The sequence below is a fragment of the Acartia tonsa genome, chromosome 14 (assembly GCF_053477335.1).
Source record: "Acartia tonsa isolate MP-2025a chromosome 14, ASM5347733v1, whole genome shotgun sequence".
Classification (NCBI taxonomy): domain Eukaryota; kingdom Metazoa; phylum Arthropoda; class Copepoda; order Calanoida; family Acartiidae; genus Acartia; species Acartia tonsa.
The window spans coordinates 16,707,200-16,729,802 of NC_137273.1; positions in this window are offsets into that span (position 1 = coordinate 16,707,200).

Genomic DNA, 22,603 nt, shown 5'->3' on the forward strand with positions numbered 1-22,603 from the left:
TACCAATAATTTAAAAAAAAAGTAAAATCTTATAACTCCACAGAGTTTAAGTAAAAATGAAGAAAGTTCATTGATTGTTGTAAAAAAACCAAATTATATAGAGAAGCTTCACAGCTAAAGATGCCTTGGGGACCAAATCGCTGCTCTATTGTTTAAAGTGTTTGCGGCTGCTAATACAGGAATTAAAGTTATCAACAATTTCTGGGTTTTTTTTTGTTGACTATTTTAATGGTAGCTACGCCCCGAGATGGCTCTTTTTCAATTTTCAATTTTAGACTGTTTTGAACATCTTTGAATTTAACCCTTTTGATATATTAATGACGTGGACCATGATGAGATGCTTAATTGTAAAAGAAAATATATGGACTAGCGGCTACGCCCCTAGAGGCCTCTAGGGGCACTTCAGGAGGGGGGAGTCGAATTTGATAACCCAATTTCTTATTTTAGATTTTTTTTTGGGGGGGGGGGTTATTTTTAGTTTTTGGGGGAGTTTAGGGTGTCCCACCCCCCAAGAAATAGTTATATACCTTCCCGGGACCTATGAGAAGCTACTCTGTTAAGGAGAACCCGATCGGTTCAGCGGTAAGCGAGATACTTTGGTACAAAAAAACACACAGACACACAAACATCCTGTTACTTTAATTTATGGGATTGTATTGGACAAAACTTTAAACGGAAGTTGATTTTCACCTATCCTTAATCACTTCATGTTCATACGCGACAACCAAAATGAAAGTAATGACAGTTGCAAAAAAAAACCTAAAAAATTTCATCAAGTAAAGGAAAGCAGGCCAATACTTCGATAAGTAAAGCAGAGCACGTCATTGGCTTACTCTACTTAACTTGGTCTAAAAACTCTATATAAATCTATACTTAAATTGCCTAAATATAGGAGTATTAATATAGATATTCTTATATTTTAAAACTTATTTATAATATTCTTAGTTATAACATTGTACATAATCATACCAGGAATCAACATGCCAAGCATCATTTTTTCAATCATATACAAATTTTTTAATGAGTTTAAACCCATCGTGTGAAAAAAAAGACATACGGACTTTCTGGTATTAATTATAGAGTTGCAAGCTGTCAAAGGTGTTACAGGAATCATCATGTCAAGTTTTAAATCGATAGGGCAATTCTAACATTCTAAGCCAGGTGAAATGAACAAGATTAAGAGCTATACTGGGGCAACTGCTTGATTAAAAAATATTGGCAAAATTCTAAGAATAAAATTTTAGCATTTTTGTAAAAACGTTCCAAATTTGTTAATCACCATAAAATCTTTTTAAACGTAAAAACAATGGGAACATTAAAATATAGATTTGTGTCAGAGATCTAAAGGGATAGGACAATGGCCGATAAATTAATGTACATACCCAATGATGATACACAAAATTAACCCTTCTAAATATTACAACTATTAATTGAAAATTTCGACCAGTAAACTAAGTGAACCAACCAATCAAAATTGAATAATAGTCCCTAAAGTTGTTAAACAAACGAATAAAAAACGTTATGATAAAACTTTGGTGATACAATGATAAATGTAAGATATAATTTTCTTTCGCCTTATTTTTACATTGTTATAGGTTTGATTGGAAAATGTTATTTTTTTCTTTAAATATGAAACCAACCACAAAAAAAGAACGGTTAACTGTAATACAGCAAATATATAAAAAAAAATCATACATAAGAAAATAGTAAGACATAAAATCATAATAGACAGACCGTGCTTGAATGTGTGTAAATGAGATTATATACCACCCAATATACCAAGAATATACGCAAGTTTCTAAAGTACAATGTCAAAAAACTATTAAAATACTGATTTTTAAAGATAAATTGGGCCAATGCAGTTCATTGTGAAATACTGCTGGTGACGAGGTTCCTGGATCCAGCAAAAAAATTTCTCTGAATTCTAGGACCATGGCCAAAAAAAAAAATTACTAAAATATTGATTCTGAGAGATAAATTGGGCAAATTGCAGTTCATGGTGAAATATTGGTGGTGACGATTGCTTCCTAGTTCCTTGGATTATTCAAGGTTCCTGGATCCAGCAGCACAAATATACCCTTGAATTCTAGGTTGCTGGTAAAAAATGTCAGAAAACTACTAAAATACTGATTCTGAAAGATAAATTGGGCAAAGTGCAGTTCACGGTGAAATACTACAGGTGAGGATTGCTTCCTGGTTTCTTGGATTATTACAAGGTTCCTGGATCCAACAGCAAATATATTTCTCTGAATTCTAGAACCCTGGCCAAAAAAAGTAAAAAAAAATACTATTATACTGATTCTTTAAGATAAATTGGGAAAAGTGCAGTACATTGTGAATTATTCCTGGTAACAATTGCTTCCTAGTTACTTCGATTATTACAATGTTCCTGGATCTAGCAAAAATATTTCTCTGAATTCTAGGACCCTAGCAAAAAAAATGAAATACTAAAATATTGATTCTGAAAGATAAATTGGGCAAAGTTCTGTTCATGGTGAAATACTGCTGGTGACAATTGCTTCCTGGTTTCTTGGATTATAACAAGGTTCTTGGATCAAGCAGCACAAATATACCCTTGAATTCTAGAGTGCTTGTAAAAAATGTCAGAAAACTACTAAAATACTGATTCTGAAAGATAAGTTAGGCAAAGTGCAGTACATTGTGAATTATTCCTGGTGATGATTGCTTCCTAGTTTCTGGGATTATTACAAGGTTCCTGGATCCAGCAGCACAAATATACCCTTGAATTCTAGGTTGCTGGTAAAAAAATGTCAGAAAACTACTAAAATACTGATTCTGAAAGATAAATTGGGCAATGTGCAGTTCATGGTGAAATACTGCTGAGGACCATTGCTTCCTGGTTCCTTGGATTGTTACAAGGTTCCTGGATACAGCAGCAAATATATTTCTCTGAATTCTAGGACCCTGGCCAAAAAAACTACTAAAATACTGATTCTTAAAGATAAATTAGGCAAAGTGCAGTACATTGTGAATTATTCCTGGTGACGATTGCTTCCTAGTTCATTCGATTATTACAAGGTTCCTTAATCAAGCAGCACAAATATTTCTCTGAATTCTAGAACCCAAAAAAATAAAATAAAAAATTCTAAAATACTGATTCTGAAAGATAAATTGGGCAAATTGCACTTCATGGTAAAATATTGCTGGTGACGATTGCTTCCTAGTTCCTTCGATTATTACAAGGTTCCTGGATCCAGCAACACAAATATTTCCCTGAATTCTAGGACCTAAAAAGTAAAAAAACTTCTAAAATACTGATTCTTAAAGATAAATTGGGCAAAGTGCTGTTCCTGGTGAAATATTGCTGATGACGATTGATTCCTAGTTCCTTGGATTATTCAAGGTTCCTGGACCCAGCAGCACAAATATACCCTTGAATCTAGGTTGCTGGTTAAAAATGTCAGAAAACTACTAAAATACTGATTCTTAAAAATAAATTGGGTGAAATACTTGGATTATTACAAGGTTTCTGGATCCAGCAGCACAATTATTTCCCTGAATTTTAGAGTCCTGGTTAAAAAAAGGGGTATAGTCCCTTTTGTGACAACGCCTCTTAAAGGGCGCTTTGTCGAATTTTCACCGTAGCTTTTGATTTAGGTTATTTTAGGTTAGGTGATTGCCCTAGGCAATTGGAACCGCAAAATTAGAGCAACACACAGGGGCTAGAAATAGAAAATCTACTGTGAAAATACGAAGAAACGCCCCTTAAGAGGCGCTGTTATGAAAGGGACTCTACCCAAAAAAAAGTAAAAAAAATACTTAAATACTTATTTTAAACGATAAATTAATATTTGGTTCTAAAATCATCTTTTTGTTATTTTTGAAATATTTCTAATACTCAAGTAAAACCATTATTTTTTAAATCATATTTTTTACTGTACAAAAATCAGACCATGATGTTGCCTGTCATCGTTAAATTAAATGAAAGGTATAATTAAGATAAAATCAATCAATTTGGAAGCCTAAAAAAGTTCATTCATTTAAAAAATATTTTTAAATGATACGTCATTTTAAATGATCTGGTATCAATTGACGGGAAGATGTGCTAAATTTTAATTTCCAAATGTGTACGCAGTTTCCGCGGTGTTTCCTAATCCTTATCTCAATATTTACTACTAGCTAAAAAAGCTTCAAAATTTCAAACATTCAAAATTTTTAACGTTTTTTGATTTATACATTCAAAACTTTAATTTTCAAATTTTTTTTTCTTTGGAAGTTTGAAGCTTTTTTAGCTAGTAGTAAATATTGAGATAGGATTAGGAAACACTGCGGAAACTGCGTACACATTTAGAAATTAAAATTCAGCACATCGACGTGAATTATAACAATACAAGGACAATTATGTTCATAAGTCCCATAAGTAGCGCAGCTACAACAAGATAAGAAAATTTTTGGAAAGCACTATTTGGCTTTTTTAATCAAGGCAAATAATAAGGGTTGACGGGTGTAGTTTAGGTTAGGTTATAGGGCCTCCCAGGGTTCGGGCCCCTGCAGGAGTTAGACATAAAAGAAGAACCTACCCCCTCCCCCATCTTATTTATAATTAATTTTAAAGAGAAGGGGGATTGCTCGAGGAAAATCACTGAAAACTTCTCATATTTAGATAAAATAATATTCTGATTGGTTTCATAAATTTTGAATGTTTAAACGATTCAATACTTATTTTAATCTACAGACGGGGTAATTTTGTGTATAATCATTGGGGATATATATAAATCTATCAGCCATTGTCTTAACCCAGATGAATGCTACTACTGAAATGAATCAGATTTTAATAATAGTCCAACAAAATATTGTAACACATTCCTAGTTACCCTTCAAAACAGTTGATTTCTGGAGGCAATGCAATGTGTAAACTTTGTAGTATTAAGTGGATCATTAAATAATAGAATAAAAGAGTTTGTTGTTCATTAAAAGCCTAGGAACAGCAAAACTAATGTTTTTATGAGAAGCTTTTTTAACAAAGCATCTAACATATGCAAAATCTTTTCCATTGCACTGTCTGTCTGTATTCATGACTGTAATGCTTAGTTTTCTCTAAATATTTTTTTGATAGCTTTCCATCATTTATGATGTTTGTCACTCTAAGCTAAATATTATTAGTAGAACTGTTAGTTTGGCCAGAAATTTAAAGAGAGTGTTGATAGAAAATTGACCAATAGATTAATAAGACAAAATTCAAAATAACACCTTTCTGTGTCAAGCATGCTATTCTGATTAATGTTGTTTTGAAAGGACACCCAAGTGTTGGTGCAGTTTGTGACCGCTAATAAGACATGTCTTAGAGCTAAACTACGCAAGGATATACAGTTAAGGGATAAGACAATGGCCGATAAATTCATGTACATCTCCAATAATGATACACAAAAAAATCCGTTCTGTAGTTTACAATCAATGGTTGAAACATTTGAACATTCAACTTAATAAACAAACAAATCAAAATTCGATTAAAGTCCCCAAGGTTGTTAAACCAACGAATAAGAAAACTTTATTATAGGACTTTGGGGACTAGTGTAATTAACAGCCTAATGTTCCCTCCCTCCCTGGATATTTAAAGGCTCACCAAACTATACACAATTCAAAACTTTAAAACTTAAAAATATAAAATGTATAAATTAATTCTTAGTATTTACATTTTAAAACATATATAGCATATTTCATAAGTCTTCTAGACCATAACTAAGTCTATCATTTGTTTTTGATCGATTTTTTGGGGAAAGTAATAAAAATCCCCCCCTCCATCCAAATAAAAAGCTAATACAACGAAGATAAATAATTTACACCACCAATTATGATAAACAATATTATCTCTTCTGCAAGTAAAAATTAAAAGTGTTAAAGTTTGGAAAATGTAGGCTTGTACCATCCAATCAAAATTATCATCTAAAGTTAACAAATGAAGAAACTTGCATATAAAACTTTGGGTATTAGTTTAATTGACAATCCAATGATCTCTCCCTCCCTATTTGACAATTATTATCTTTATGCGAGAAGGGTGTTTTCAACCCCCCCACTTTAAAAATGTCCTTGAAAAATGTTGGCCAAACATTTACCGTTTAATTTTGTGCGTGATCCTTGTAATATCAAAATTTGGGACATTTATTTTGAAGAAAGATAAGATAAGTTTATTGCGTTTTTGGATATATTTCTCATCCTATTTTCTAAAGTTACAGGATGTCCGTTTGTATGCAAGGACGTCCACGGGAGATTGTAAAGGTAGTTAAAGCTTCCACCACCCCCCTCCCCCACCCAAAAAAGTACTCCTGCACAAAAAATTATCCAAAAAGCTTTAGGGGGTGCTTATTACCCCAAATTAACCTCCCATATGGAAGTTTTTTAGACCCACCCCCCCCAAAAAAAAAATATCTTGGACGTCCTTATCTGTTTTTTTTTTTATGGTCTATGGCATATTTAAATTTGTGTACCCATCTATACGGGTGTGTGTGACAGACGGACGTATAGACATATAATAAATATAGAGTAGTTGCGCTACTATGTTTATTTTTCAGAATATCTTTCCCCACCTTCCACAAAAACAAAATAATTTTGAACCAATTAAAATTTTATTAATCTGCCAGAAGCAAAACAATTAAGATTTCAAGACTTTAAACAAGGATTATAATATCCATTGAGTAGCGAAGCACACGAAAATATAATGAACTAACGGACCAAGTATGTTGAAAGCAGATGGTTCAGTGGCCATATAAAAAAGTTAAAGAATATATATTTCTCGCATCGAATCATAAACAGCTTTCCGTTAACAGATCATACGTGCTAATGAAGCTTTGACGTATTTAATTTTAATTTGATATTAATGCTAAAGCAGCTTAAAAACCAACTCACAAAAACTAAATAATAGCTTTTCAATCAAAAATCTATTCAAAGAATTTTTTTGATTAATTGATCAAAGTATACTTTTATTTTTGCGAATTAGGAATAGCCTTAAGTCTTTTAATATATCAAAGGGGAAAGTACAATGGCAGATAAAATAAGATACAACCTTCCTACTAAGCTAATATATAGATCTAAGATGGTTTTAGGCTATTTATCTGTCCCTCCCTACCCATCGAAAAATAGAGCACGCAAGATACGAAAGATATTCCAAGTGGATTTTAAACACGGAAAAACAAACACATCCTTGTCATAAGATAGCTTAATTCTACTAACAAGGATGACAACATCCATAAGTAGCGAAGCTCAAAAATTATAAATGGATATCCGGAAAAAAATTAACTTTATTGCAGTTTCATAAAAAACACTCAACTAAAAAAATCACAAAACCTTGTACTATTTAAAACGTGAAAATCTAGGAATCGATCTAGCACCTCAGCAAATTAACAAATCTTAATGAAACTTTGTGGGGATAAGTAAATTATGAACTTTTCTCATCCTTAAAAATATCAGCCGTCTATCTCAGATAGGAGTAAAGAAAATTATGAAGACCTACAAATCTAGGAATCGAACTAGCACCCCAACCAATAAGCAAATCTCGATAAAGCTGAATAAAAGTATGGAGAATATGAAAGTATTCAATCCTTGAAAATTTCAGCCGTCGAGTTGAATAGGAGATGAAAACTTTAAAATATAGTAATCGATCTAGTACCCCAACCAATTGACGAATCTTAATGAAACTTAGTGAAAATTTGAAGACTGTTAAACATAATTAATCCCTGAAAATTTCAGCTCTCTATCTTTTATAAGGGCCGAGAAAATCACGTTTCCCCCTTTCTGTCTCAGACGGACGGACATTTCGAATTATAGAGTAGCTTCGCTACTAAAAAGGATTTTTCAATGATTTGAATAAAAAATCTTTTTTATCAATATTTTTTGTAATTGTTTGATCTTTTTTCTTCTTAGAACTCATGGTTGGTCCATTCTAAATAATCAGGTTCGGTAACGTGCACAGCGGCGTTTTACCATAGGGGTGTGCTCACTGAGAAGGGAGGGGACATTGGGCTGTTTGTTAAACCACAGTCCACAAAGTCTTATAAAAACGTTTTCTAATTCGTTGGCTTTACAACATTTGGGACTTTTATTGAGTTTTTATTGGTTGGTTCATTTAGTTGAGTGTCCAAACGTTTCAACAACTAATTGTAATCTACAAAAAGGGTAATTTTGTATATCATTATTAGGGAACATTATTAGACATTGTCTTATCCCTTTAAATCCCTGAAAGTATAAGCTGCAAAAGCATAAATTTGTTTGAATTATTTTAATGAAATTAAAAGTTTACTTTCATTTTTATTGACCTTGTATTTAATTCTATATCAAAATTTCATATTAAATGTAAACATAAATTTAATAAATTACTTTATTTATAATTCATTATTTTATGGGAAATTACCAGATTTTTGAATTAAAAGTACTTAGTATTTCTTTCCAATATGATTTCGAAACTGATAATATCCGCTAGATTAGAAACAATTCTAAGCCATACTCTGTAACCGTATCGCATTATAGACAATTTTTAATTTACTATCTGCGAAAAGTTGTCTATAATACAATTCGATAAATAACAATTCTAGCATAGCTGTTTTTCTGACTGTCCGTCTGTCTGTTCTTTCATCTGTCTATCTATCTGTCTTTCCGTCTGTCCTTCTGTCTGTCCATCTGTCTGTCCTTCTGTCTGTCCTGTTGTCTGTCCTTCTGTCTGTACTTCTGTCCGTTCTTCTGTTTGTCCATCTGTCTCTTCTTCTGTCTTTTCTTCTGTCTGTTTTTCTGTATGTCGTTATGTCTGTCCTTCTGTCTGTCCTACTGTATGTCCTTCTGTCTGTCCTTCTGTCTGTCCTTCTGTCTTCTTCTATCTGAGTTTCTGTCTGTCCTTCTGTCTGTCCTTCTGTCTGTCCTTCTGTCTGTCATTCTGTCTGTCCTTCTGTCTGTCCTTCTGACTGTCCTTCTGTCTGTCCCTCTGTCTGTCCCTCTGTCTGCGCTTCTGTCTGTCCTTCTGTCAGTTCTTCTGTCTGTCCTTCTGTCTGTCCTTCTGTCTTCTTCTATCTGAGTTTCTGTCTGTCCTTCTGTCTGTCCTTCTGTCTGTCCTTCTGTCTGTCCTTCTGTCTGTCATTCTGTCTGTCCTTCTGTCTGTCCTTCTATCTGAGTTTTTGTCTGTCCTTCTTTCTGTCTTTCTGTCTGTCCTTCTGTTTGTCCTTCTGTCTGTCCTTCTATCTGAGTTTCTGTCTGTCCTTCTGTCTGTCCTTCTGTCTGTCCTTCTGTCTGTCCTTCTGTCTGTCCTTCTGTCTGTCCTTCTGTCTGTCCTTCTGTCTGTCTTTCTATCTGAGTTTCTGTCTGTCCTTCTGTCTGTCCTTCTGTCTGTCCTTCTGTCTGTCTTTCTGTCTGTCCTTCTGTCTGTCCTTCTGTCTGTCCTTCTGTCTGTCCTTCTATCTGAGTTTCTGTCTGTCCTTCTGTCTGTCCTTCTGTCTGTCTTTCTATCTGAGTTTCTGTTTGTCCTTCTGTCTGTCTTTCTGTCTCTACGTCAGTCCCTCTTTTCGTCCATTTTTCTGACTGTTCGTATGGCGTCCGTTAGTCTGTACGTTTGTAATTCCGTCTTTTCTGCCGTCCGTCCGTTTTAGCATCCGTTTGTTTGTGGTCCTCTTTCAGTTTTGACAAGAGAAAAAGTTAGAGGTTAAATAATTTGTAGAGAAGCTTTGCTGTTAATAAATCATTAAAGCAAGTTTAATGAAATTCATTCTTGTCTGCTAGCAAAAAGGTCTTCAAGAGAGAGGACATGTAGTTATCTAGAATATAATTCCATTTATAAATTTATCCCTTTATCTCTAGATTAAGAATTATCGATTCCAAGTTTTTACGTCGGTTAACCTAATTTCTGAAGGTCTAAATATTGGAGAAAGGCCAGGGAGAGATATAACCAGGGAGTAAGGGAGGGGACAATGGGCAATTAATTCAATTTAAGAGGGTTCGCTGAAAAGCAATGAAAACCAGATTTATCAAGAAAATTTTACCAAAATTGCTAGTTAGCGGGGCATTGATGCGCAAGTCCCCAAAATCAGTAAAAATCTGCTGTATTCGTGCACATTCCCTTTAAGCCAGTCCCCAAAGTCTGAGACTCCTTAAAAATTGAATATTCGATCCATTGTCCCCTCCCTTACTCCCTGGATATAACAATGAGCTGCTTATTACATTGGTACCCAAAGTTTTAAAACGATGTTATCTTATTCGTTGGGTACTATTACTAAATTTGGTTTGGTTAGTTCAAAACTAATTTTATCTACAGTATGGATACTCTTGTTTCTCATCATTGGGTATTTACATCAATTTATCCTTTATTATCTTATCCCCTAAGATCCCTGAGAAATGAAAAGCCTACAATTCATATGTCTGTCTGTCTTAGTCAGTCGTTCAATTGGTCTGTCTTTACTTTTTACGATCTTCCAAGTTAACCCTCCTAAACCTTACTTAACCTAACTTAATTTCTTTCTATAAAAGCGCAGCTAATCTATAGTTAATTTTCTCTATAAAAATATCCATACCTTCCGGCCATGTTCCCCATACCCTCTCCTTCTACTGAACGAACTGACCAATAAATGATGTCCATTTTAGCAACCAGCAACGACAATATTTCCCATTTCATAATATCGAAGTATATTCTACATCCATCCCTATCAAGAAATCTAAATGGATAAGACAATAGCCGATAAATTGATGAACATTCCCTATGATGATACACAAAAATACCCCTTATGTAGATTCTGTTGTTGAACATTCAACTTAATGATCAACCAATCAAAATTCACTATAGTCCCTAAAGTTGTTAGGCCAACGAATAAGAAAACCTTATTATAAAACTTTGGGGACTAGTTTAATAAACAGCTTATTGTTTCCACTCCCTGAAAATTTGACATAAATTCAAGTTTGAAGGTTATTTCACGATAACTCTTGAATAATTAATATTATGTATTTTAAACGTTTCTGTGAAAATACTAATAATTAAGATTTTTAAAAAAAGCGAAGTCCGTTTGTTCGTCCGTCCGAGACGGATAGCTTTTTTCGTTAATTTAGGCATGTTAGAATTGTCAATCGATTTCAAACTTTGGTGATTCCTGTAGTAGTTAGGTACGATTTATAAAGCGTAGCAACTTTATAATCATTACCAGAATTTCCGTACGTCCATTTTAAACATGATTATTTTTCTACTTTTTTAACAAATATCTTTTATGTGATATAATTATCCGATTGATCTGATTTTTGGTATATTGATTCCTGGGTCAACAAAGTACAATATTATAAGCGAAGCAACTCTATAATCAAGTCCTAGAAATGTAAGAATGTCAATAAAGTATAAACATTATCCTGTATCAAGCAGATTAGTTCTGACACTATACAAGTTTGTCCTACCATTTCAGTGCTTTGCTTTTTGGGATGTTGTCATCCTTTTTTTATTGAAGCTACTCTATGTGTCTTAATTTGTTATTCTGTCGATTGTCTTTATAGTGCCTAAAGTAATGACGTCATACAATACAAATGACCAATGACAGGCCAATACACAGACTACTCTATGTGTCTTAATTTGTTATTCTGTCGATTGTCTTTATAGTGCCTAAAGTAATGACGTCATACAATACAAATGACCAATGACAGGCCAATACACAGACTTAAGTATACATTCTAATAGACCAATGGTTGGCCAGTGTGACGTCATTTTTATTAGAAAGCTTCTATTCTGTCTTTTTGTTAGTAACTCTCACATGAAACTAATGGCCTATTTTTTAATAATCTTTATGTAAAATACTAGTGGTTGCGCCCCTAGCATATAAAAGTAGAAGAGGAGCGGACATTACTATTAAGGCGGGTCGATTTTGGACATTTTTATCCGAGACCAAAACGGGAATCTGCAAATGATTTTGTCCGTTTCAAAATATCTCGTTTCTAGCCTGAGAAATGACTAAAAAACCACCACTTTTTAGGGTTTATTGAGAATATTCTGATTTGTAGAGGTTTTTGAGATTTTTTTCAGACTAGGAACAAGATATTTTGAAACGGACAAAAGTTCCTTATTCTACTCCTCAAGGCATTTTCAGGAAGCACCATAAAGTTATAGATCTGATTCAATTTTTTACTCCCATTTACAATTAGGTATACAATTGTATGTCTGGTTGTCCACGATTTTAAGACTTTTCAATCATCCAGAGGTGTATTATACTTATAAAAATCATTTGCAGATTCCCGCTTTGGTCTCAGATAAAAATGTCAAAAATCGACCCACCCAAAAACTATATCCTAAAACCACCCGATACTCAAATTGTCAAATATAAAAGCCTAAAACCACCCCATGAATAAAATCAAGCTTCTTTAAAATGGAGAACTAAATCGGTTCGATAGATTGAATTCTAAGACAAAAAAAACTACTGATAAATTATTGACATTTTGCTTAAACGAATATACAATTTCACGAAGTTTTTTCTGCAAGTTTTTACGTCTAAATTCAATAGAAATAAGTCTATAAAAATTATAAATAGTTTAATATGCTTGGTTAATGTCAAATGAAAGTTGGTGTTCATCCACTTCCGTAAATTGTCACATACGAAAATTTACAAAAATACGCAATTTATAAATCTTAAACAGAAGGGGTTGGTGCTTCTACTTGAACCTATTTCTTGACCACTAAGACCCACTCCCAAGAACGGCTAGGTCTTTTTTGTGGGGGGGGGGGGATGGGAGGGTTGAATGAGGTTCTCACATTTTTTTTGAAGGGGGGGATATTTTTTTTTAAATTAAGGGGGTGTTCGTTGTTGGCCCCACCCCTCTTATTTAAATCTTCAGGAAGAAGAAAAACCTATTTCCAACTTCCTGGGGGGGGGGGGGGTTCTATAACCCTGCGGGAAAAAATCTCCACAGGGCTGTAGCCCTAAGTGGCTCTCTTAACCATTACTTAACCTGTATTAACATAACATAAGCGAAAAAATATGTTTTCGCAACATTCTTGTCAAGATACAATTTGAATCGCCAGGGTTCAATGTTTAGAGTATAGCAAATTTCATCCAATTATCTACCATTGTCATATCCCTATATCCTTAATATGCCGTAGCCTTCAGGGATCTAAAGCTATAAGACAATGGCCGATAAATTGATGTACATCCCCAACAATAATACACAAAATTACCACTTCTGTAATTACAATTAGTGGTTGAGACGTTTAGACACTCTTAACTTAATGTACCAACCAAAATGTAATAAAGTTATTAAGCCAACGAATAGAGCCAACATTATTATAAATCTTTGAGGACTAGTGTAATATACAGTCCAATGTCCCCTCCCTCCCTGCTCAGCCTTATATGCAACTTACATAATATTAGAACCCACTCAGGGACGTCCAACGGGGGAAGGTGGTGATTACCCCCCCCCCCCCTATTAAAAAAAGCTTGAATGTCATTGCCTATATGATATAAAGATTATCCCCCCAAAAAAAATTTACCGCGTCCCCCCAAATAAAAAAGCTTGAGCGTCCTTAAACCCTCTTCTCTTCTCAATGCAACTTATAAACTTTTTGAAGCGAAGCAACTCTTTAAATTTCTGCACTTTGTCAATAAAAACTTAATTTCTTCTTTTTAAATTTTTATAATCATCATTTAAGAAAAAGGAATAGTTGACCGCGGCGATGAATATAAAAAAAAGAGGGACTGAAGACTGAAAACAAAAAAGACAATCTTACAACTTAGATAAGTATGTACAAAGGGTTCTAAAGGGATAAGACAATGGCCGATAAATTGATTTGTATCTTCAATGTTGATACACAAATTTACCCCTTCTGTAGCTTACAATTAATGGTTTAAATGTTTGGACACAATTAATCAACAAACCAATAAAAGTATCTAAATTTGTTAAGCCAGCAATTAGGACGACGTTATTATAAAACTTTGGGGACTAGTGTAAGAAACAACCCATTGTCCCCTTCCTTTCTAGAATGGTGCACTATTTATGAAAACACTACACCTTGTTTTGTTCTTCATATAAAAGTTTGGAAAACTTTATCATAGCTCTACTCTAAGATAGCCAGGGATAGGACAACAAAAGTTAATTTAATTACTTTCCCTCAAAATCCCATACATATCATGTATAAATATGAAACAAATATAGCCTAAAACCCTCCAGGGACCTAACCAAAGCTTCCCTAAAAAGGAGAACTCAATCAGTTTAGTAGTTTTACAAAAAAAAAATAATATATATTTTATTTAATAGTATAAAAATATAACAATGATGACAACATCAATAAGTAGCGAAACACAAACCAAAGTAAGTTGTAGAGCAGGTATTCATTATAACAAAAGATAAATATAAAAAATCACGAAACCTCTTTCCATAAAATACTACATATATTGGTATATATGTAGTATTTTTAACGGTACTACGTCAAACCCTAGATACGTCAAACAGTAGATGCGACAAACGCTAGACAGACAAACAGTAGACAGACAAACCCTAGACACGACATACGCTAGATACGACAAACGCTAGAATGCGACAAACGCTAGAATATGACAAACACTAGATTTTTTCTAAAGGCGACAAACAATAGATACGACAAACGCTAGAATTAATTCTATTATATCTATAATACAAAGAATGATAACTGTCTGTCCGTATGAAGCTTAAGATCTCGGCAACCGCTGAAACTAATGGGCTGTACTCTTCAGGGAATATACCTAATGGTCCTGTGATGGTTTAAAGCTATTTCTGGGGGGGGGGGGGTGAGACCCCCCAACCACCCCCCCCCCACAAAAAAATTGATCAACCTCTTGGGGCAAATCTGCAGGGAAAGGACAATGATAGCAAAGCGAGAGGGGACAATGGGCTGTTTATTACACTAGTCCACAAAGTTTTATAAGAACGTTTTTTTTATTTGTTGACTAAACAACTTTTGTTACGTGAATGAATTTTGATTGGTTGATTTAATAAAATGGGTGTTCAAACGTTTCAACCACTAATTTTACGCTATGTACATAGATTTTTCGGCAATTATCTTATCCTTTTAGATCCCTGCATTGATATATTTTTGAATTTAGTATTTATTAACAAAAATATCACTGAATATTTTATAAGTTTAAATTCTAGCGTATGTCGCTTCTAGTGTTTGTCGCACTTTAAAAATTCTATCGTTTGTCGCGAAATTGAAAATTCTACTGTTTGTCGTAGTTTAGTGTTTGACGCATCTATTGTTTGTCTGTCTAGCGTTTGACGCATCTACTGTTTGTCTGTCTAGCGTTTGTCGCATCTACTGTTTGACGTATCTAGTGTTTGACGTAGTACCATTTTTAACATACCGACGGACTAAATAAATCATATATGTACTGGATGCTTATTGGTAAATTGAATCTTCAAATAAAATCCCATACGTCTATCTTGAGTAGCAGCTGAGAAATTCATGCTTCCTTTAACCGTTTCTTACAGATTGACGGACGTACGGACATTTTAAATTAAATAACTTTGCTTTTAAATTGTTAGTGGCATAATGTTTTTAAGGGTTCTATATTCTCGTCCTACTTTTGATTTTATCCAAATTCGAACCATCCTTTTATGCAAATTTAGTTGTATCAATCTATGTATGTTGTTTCATGTATGTGTTTATGTAACTTAATACAAGGATAAAGAATATTTTGCAGTACAGTTTCCAAACCAATTAATATTCACTGAACTAGAACCGGATCTGAGTCATACTGAAAATTTATGTGTCATCATAATACCAGTTTTGTTTGCCCGGGCCTTTTTCATTTTACTGTCTATAATGCAATGCGATAAATAACTTATATTGAATTATGAGTAATAAATGCAACAAATGGCAATGGCAGTTAAATTAATCTAAAACTCATTCTTCCACAAAATACCAGAAAATGGCTTCTCGGGGGCTTGGTGTCGCTTTGGGTTCTAGCCCTCTCCGCGGACCTTACGTTTGTTTAATTGAAATGTTATGCATCCAAGAGCCCTATTGTTTTTAGGTTACCCAATAGACAACCAACCCTTTGAATGCAAGACCTTTGCCTGAAAGTCCTAACTGTGCATAGTAAAAAGTTTCACCTAATTATGGGCTGATGCACCCTTTTCTATTGATGTCAAGTGTCCAACAAAGCTGCAGTATGTACTATTTAAACCCCTTTTAGTATGACTCAATTAGGTTCAGACTCATAAATTTTTCTTCACTGTTCTATCCCCCCCTATAACCCTGGATGTAACCCACATAAGCGTTGAGAGTTGAGTTGAGTTAAATTTGACTTTGAAAGCCTTAATAGGAATTTTTCTATTTGGGTCATATGTGATCATTGTATACCCCCCCCCCCTTCATAATTCTTTTAATGTTTCATAAAACGATGTCTTTCTGTCTGTCTGTTTGTTTGTTTGTTTGTACTAAAGGATCTCGCTAACCGCTGAACAGATTGGGTTCTCCTTAACAGGGTAGCTTCTCATAGGTCCCAGGAATGTTTATAACTATTTTGGGGAAGGGTACTACCACCCTTCCAAGATAAATCGCCCTGGAAAAAAATTCCAACCCGCCTAAAAAAAAATTATTTTTGTACAAACTAGAAAAAAATGAGGTTGCAAAGTCAAGGGGAGGAAGGGGGGGGGGGTTTAAAAACTAATTAAAGAATTTCTAAATATAAAATTATGACAAAATTGTATTAAATTAAAGCAAAATCTTTCATAAAAGCCTCTTTATATCATAAATTATAAGTTCTTGGCTATTACCAAATTGCATTTTTGTTTCTGAGCCAATGTCATCGTAAAAAAAAACGATTATGTAACGAAGAATTGAAAATCTTAAATCTAATTCTCTAAGGATACAAATTCAGTTTTTTGCGTCAAGTCATGTAAAGTCATGTGGTAAGAATTTATGGGTTTCTTTTAATGGAGGTTGGAAGTATCTCTATTTTTTATTTAAAGAAATAGCTTGTTATTGAGAGCAATGTCAATTGAAGATAAAAGTACTTTCCCTGTAATGTTCTCAAGCTACCAAATACAAAATATAGCAAACATGAATTAGTAGGGAAATTATTTTATATTCCATTACCCCATCTCTGTAAGGGTACATCATGTGAGTTTCATAGTTTTTGCATCTCAGCTCTTAAACTTGACCTATTTTCAGTAGCGAAGCTTCTCTATAATTTACTTTGAATGTCCATCTGTCCATAACGTTATCGGGGAATTTTATTAACTAGGCTGCTATATAAGATTGACTACTATTTATCTCTTCTTAACTCTTAATCTTGGCCTATTTGCAGTAGAGAAGCTTTTCTATAATTCACTTTGTCTGTGTGTCCGTTAGTAAGTCCGTCCATAGGGAAATTGATTAAACTACCTTACCAAAGATCATCCAGTATACAACTTATTTGGTCTAATCAGGGATCTAAAGGGATAAGACAAATTTGATGTACAATGTACATCCCCAAAGAATTGTTGATACTCATAAGTACCCCTTTTGTAGATTAAATCAGTGGTTGAAAAGTTTGGACACTCAATTTGAACAAAACAATGATAATTCAATAAAAGTCCCCAAAGTTATTGAGACAACGAAAAAAGACTTTAAGAACTAGTGTAATAATCTATTATATTTGACCCTCCATGATCATTTAATTCTGCTAATGGATGTTGTCATCCTTGTTCTAAATTTACTTTTTGCATGCTTTTATGTGAAGAGAGTGTGTTGGCAGATAGTATCTGCAGCCGCATTCAACCTCTGCTAATTTATGTACATCCCCAATAACAATACACAAAATTACCCCTTCTGTAGATTACAATTAGTAATTGAAACGTTTGGTCACTCAACTTAATAGAGCAACCAATTAAAACTCAATAAAAGGTTTTAAAGTTGTTAATTAAACGAATAAGAAAACGGTATTATAAATCTTTGGGGACTAGTGTAATAAAGAGCCCAATGTCCCCTCCTTCCCTGGTATGTTTTAGTCGCGGTAAGGTTTTAAGCTATTTACAGATAAATGTACAGTTGCTACGCAATAACTAAACACATAATTTCTTATATTTAAATCGCAAATTTAAATCTACGCAAATAAATATAAATTTTATTACCTAGTTTTTAAGTTCGAATTAATAGTTTATTTAATTTAGTACATTTGTTGATTTTTTTCAGTTTCCCGTAAATTTAATACTGGACCTTTTAAATAATGGATACAAAGACAATTGCCGATAAATTGATGTACATCCCTAATGATGATACACAAAATTACCCTTTCTGTAGATAACAATTAGTGGTTGAAACGTTTGGACACTCAACCTAATTAAACAGGCAATCAAAATTCAATAAAAGTTCCTAAAGATGTTAAGCCAACAAATAAGAAAACATTATTATAAAACCTTATTGGATAAGTGTAATAAACAGCCCAATGTCCCCTCAATCCATGTATAAAATCAATCTCCGGTATTATGCTTTACAACTGGCCAAATGTAGAAGCTAGTAAAAGTGGCGGCACATATTGTGACGTCAAAAAAATAACCAATGAGAGGCCAGTGTACACTGTAATTGACCAATGGTAAAATTTATTCACTTTTACTAGCTTCCCATATATTGATATTGATTATACTTAGAACGCTATATTGATATAATCCCAATGATGATAAACTAAATTGACAAACTGACATTAAAATTATCTATTGAAAATCTTGGACACTTTCTTTAAACAAATCATCCATTTCTAAATACTTTAGGTACCAGTGAATTTTCAGTCTATATTCCCTTCCTCCTAATCTTACCCTCAAAGTTGTATGTTTGCAAAAATACAACCTCCAACCCCCCCCCCCCCCCCCATCTAAAAAAGGGGGGAGGGCGATTACAGGGGGTTTCATTTGAAATAAACAGAAAAATTCCTTAATTTTTCTAAGATTAGCTTTTATGTAAACAAGTAAACGTCATTTTATTGATACTAAGTCTACATTTAAATGCAGGTGTCAGATATACTTTGTTTTGCTGCAATTTACGGTTTTTATTATAGCTTTTAGGAAGATAGGGAAGTGTGATTTCTTTAATGAATTTTCAAAAAAAAGTGTCACAAATTTTATTTATCAACAGGATGTTAAACTCATCCTTTTTATTTGACAAGGATTTTTTAATAATTAGAACCGATTTGTTATAGAATCTGAACAAAGGTTACATCATCATCAGGCTTTTTGGGTGTTAGTCCTACACTTTTTAGTTTCCAATGTTAAGGACTTTTAAAGGGCTATTAAAAAAAACTTATCATTGTTTGATACATTAAACAAATTATTATGGGTATTGCCTCAATGAAAGCTGACCAACTCAATAGGCAAATAACAAGTCTCAATGTTATCCTCACCCTGAGCCACCCTCAGTCACAGTCATCATTAGTCACTCTTAGCTGCAGCTACTTAGAGCTGAAGCTGGAATCTTGTGTTTAGCTGTAGCTGCAGCCATTCAGATTTTTAGATTTTGTTTAGCTTAAGATTGGAGTGGCCTGTTCTCTATTTACACCTAAAGAATCATTATTTGTTAAAACTTCTTTATCTTAACTCATTGTAATGCATTTCTATCAAGCAACAACTAAACCATAGCAAAAGACCTGCTTTTGTGAAATTTAAATCTATGTTAGATATCTATTATATTTCAATGTTACTTGATTAAAATTAGTTTGTGAAATGTGAAACATCATAGATCTTTTAATGAATCATATTCCCCCTGCAATTTTTCTTCCTAGCATAACATAACAAAAGAAAGACAGAGTTTTTTTTATTATAAAAACCTTCTTGTACCAACAGCAAAATTAATTTGAAAAAAAAATTATGATACGTATAATGTATATGGGATTTTCAGCTGTAGTTGGTGGGGAAACACTAAGTAGAATTGAGGACCTGCCCCCAATATATTATTTTAGATTTTTTGGCTTGTTGGCTATACCTTATTCCTGGTCATTAATGCAAACATGTTTCACAAGCGCAAAAATGTTTGCTACAGTGCATCCCTGAAATTTGGTCAGGTTAACACTTTTTTATATTTATGACTAAAGGCGGATTTATTTTCTGAGGGGAAAACTTGTGCTATGTGACACCCTTACCTTGAAGTTTGAAATGTTTGTTTATTCAGTAAATCCTAGGTGTGTTTAAACATCTTGAAAAACATGGGAAAAATTTGTCTGATAGTTTTTAGCTACTCTATAATTGTAAATGTCCGCCTGTCCATCTAAAACGTTTTGAGAGGAAATGTGATTTCTTCAACTGTTATTTAAGATATATAGCTGCTTTTTTTGGTAAAGATTCCCTACACCAATAAGCATAAATGATAATATTTTGGTGCTTGACATATTTTTGTAAGAACATGACCTGCAAATTTATATAAATATCATTTTATAATTTTCAAAGCTTGACAACTCTATAACTAATTTTTACGTTCGTCCATCCCTCTGACAGTCCAAAAGGGGAAATGTGTTTTACTCTTCGAGCTAAATCTAAAAATTTTTGGTAAAAAATGCTGTTGACTTAGAATTATTTACTACTTATTCTCATTTTGTCCGTTAGTCAGGAAATGTATTTCACTCAGTTTCTATTTGAGAATTTTTGGGAAAAATCTGCAGGCCAAAGTTATTGCTTCGCTATTTCTTTATATAAACTATCCAAGTTAAAAGCGAAGCTTTTCTATAATTAGGGTCCGTCCGTCCGTACGTCTGAGATGGATAGCTTTTTTCATTAATTTAGGCATGTTAGAATTGTCCTATCGATTTCAAATTTTGCATGGTGATTCCTGTAGTAGTTAGGTACGATTTAGAAAGCGTAGCAACTCTAAAATCATTACCAGAATGTCCGTACGTCCATTTTAAACATGTTGATTTTTTTTACATTTTTAACAACTAATTTTTATGTGATCTAATTATCCGATTGTTCTGATTTTTGGTATACTGATTCCTAGGACAACAAAGTACAATATTATAAGCAAAGCAACTCTATAATCAAGTCCTAAAAATGTTAGTATGTCCATAAACATTATCCTGTATCAAGAAGTTTTTCAACAAATTTACTCACAATTTTGCTTTGACTCTTATTCATTTATATTCAGATTTTTTAGTTTTGACACTATACAAGTGTTAATGTCCGTTTGTCCTACCGTTTCAGGGCTTCGTTTTTATGGATGTTGTCATCCTTGTTTCATCCAATAATCTTTTTTACATTATATTGTTCATTACCTAAAAACGAATATTGAGAAAATGATTAAACCTTTTTTATCTCTTAAAAATACAATAAAACAAGGATGACAACATCCATAAAAGCGAAGCACTGAAACGTTAGGACAAACGGACATTTGTATAGTGTCTAAACTGAATAATCGAATATAAAAGAATAGAGTCGAAGCAAAATTGTAAGTAAATTTGTTGAAAAACTGCTTGATGCAGGATAATGTTTATGGACATACTTACGTTTTTAGGACTTGATTATAGAGTTGCTTTGCTTATAATATTGTTCTTTGTTGTCCCAGGAATCAATATACCAAAAATCAGATCAAACGGATAATTAGATCACATAAAAATTTGTTGTTAAAAAATTAGAAAAATCAACATGTTTAAAATGGACATACGGACATTCTGGTAATGATTATAGAGTTGCTACGCTTTCTAAATCGTACCTAACTACTAAAGGAATCACCATGCAAAGTTTTAAATCGATAGGACAATTCTAACATGCCTAATTTAATGAATAAAAGCTATCTATCTCGGACGGACGGACGGACGTACGGACGGACGGACGTACGGACGGACGGACCGACCCTAATTATAGAAAAGCTTCGCTTTTAACAAGGATGACAACATCCATAAAAATTAAGCTAGATGTTAAAATGTTAAGAAGTAGTTATTTATCGCATCGAATTATGGACAGCTTTCCGCGGATATTAAAATGAAAATTGTTCAATTTACACTAGTAGTGTTAGCCCCGAGGGGTCGAAGGCCCGGCCTAACAAAACTGGTATTAATTTCATTATTTTATTTTAACATTTGTAGAAAATTGTCTGTAATATGGTGCTATACATGATTTTTGAGTATGAATATAAACCGTTTCTAATCCAGCGAATATTAAACGGTTTCAAAGCCATACTGGGAACATAAATACCTATGTACTATCAAGATTTCAGAACAAAATTTCAGCCAAAAGATTAATCAATATACGGAATATTTTATATGGACGTACTTACGTTTTAGACAGAATAAAAGAGAGGCTACGCTTACAAGTTTCCTAATAGTTTTTTTTTTTAAATTAGGTCATAAAGAACATCATTTGGTTTGAAAAAAATGCTGAAGAAAGTCAAAAAACTTAATCTAAATTAGACCTAATTGTTCAAGGAATCTTCATGATAGGTTGAAAAAAATTTCTAACATGCCTTCATTTACGATCAGAACTGTTTGATAACCAACGTTTAAACAGACAGACTATAGTTATAGAGTAGCTTTGCTACTAAAATTAAGTAATTAGTTATATAGGGCAATTAAATGTAAAAAGTTTAAACAAACATATAAAAGGCAAACACATATTAAAATTTTTGTGTACTAAAGTAACTTGATGCAAAAGTGTACGTTTTTTATCTTATCTTCAGTACGATTTCGTAAAAGGTTATGAGACATTCATTTTA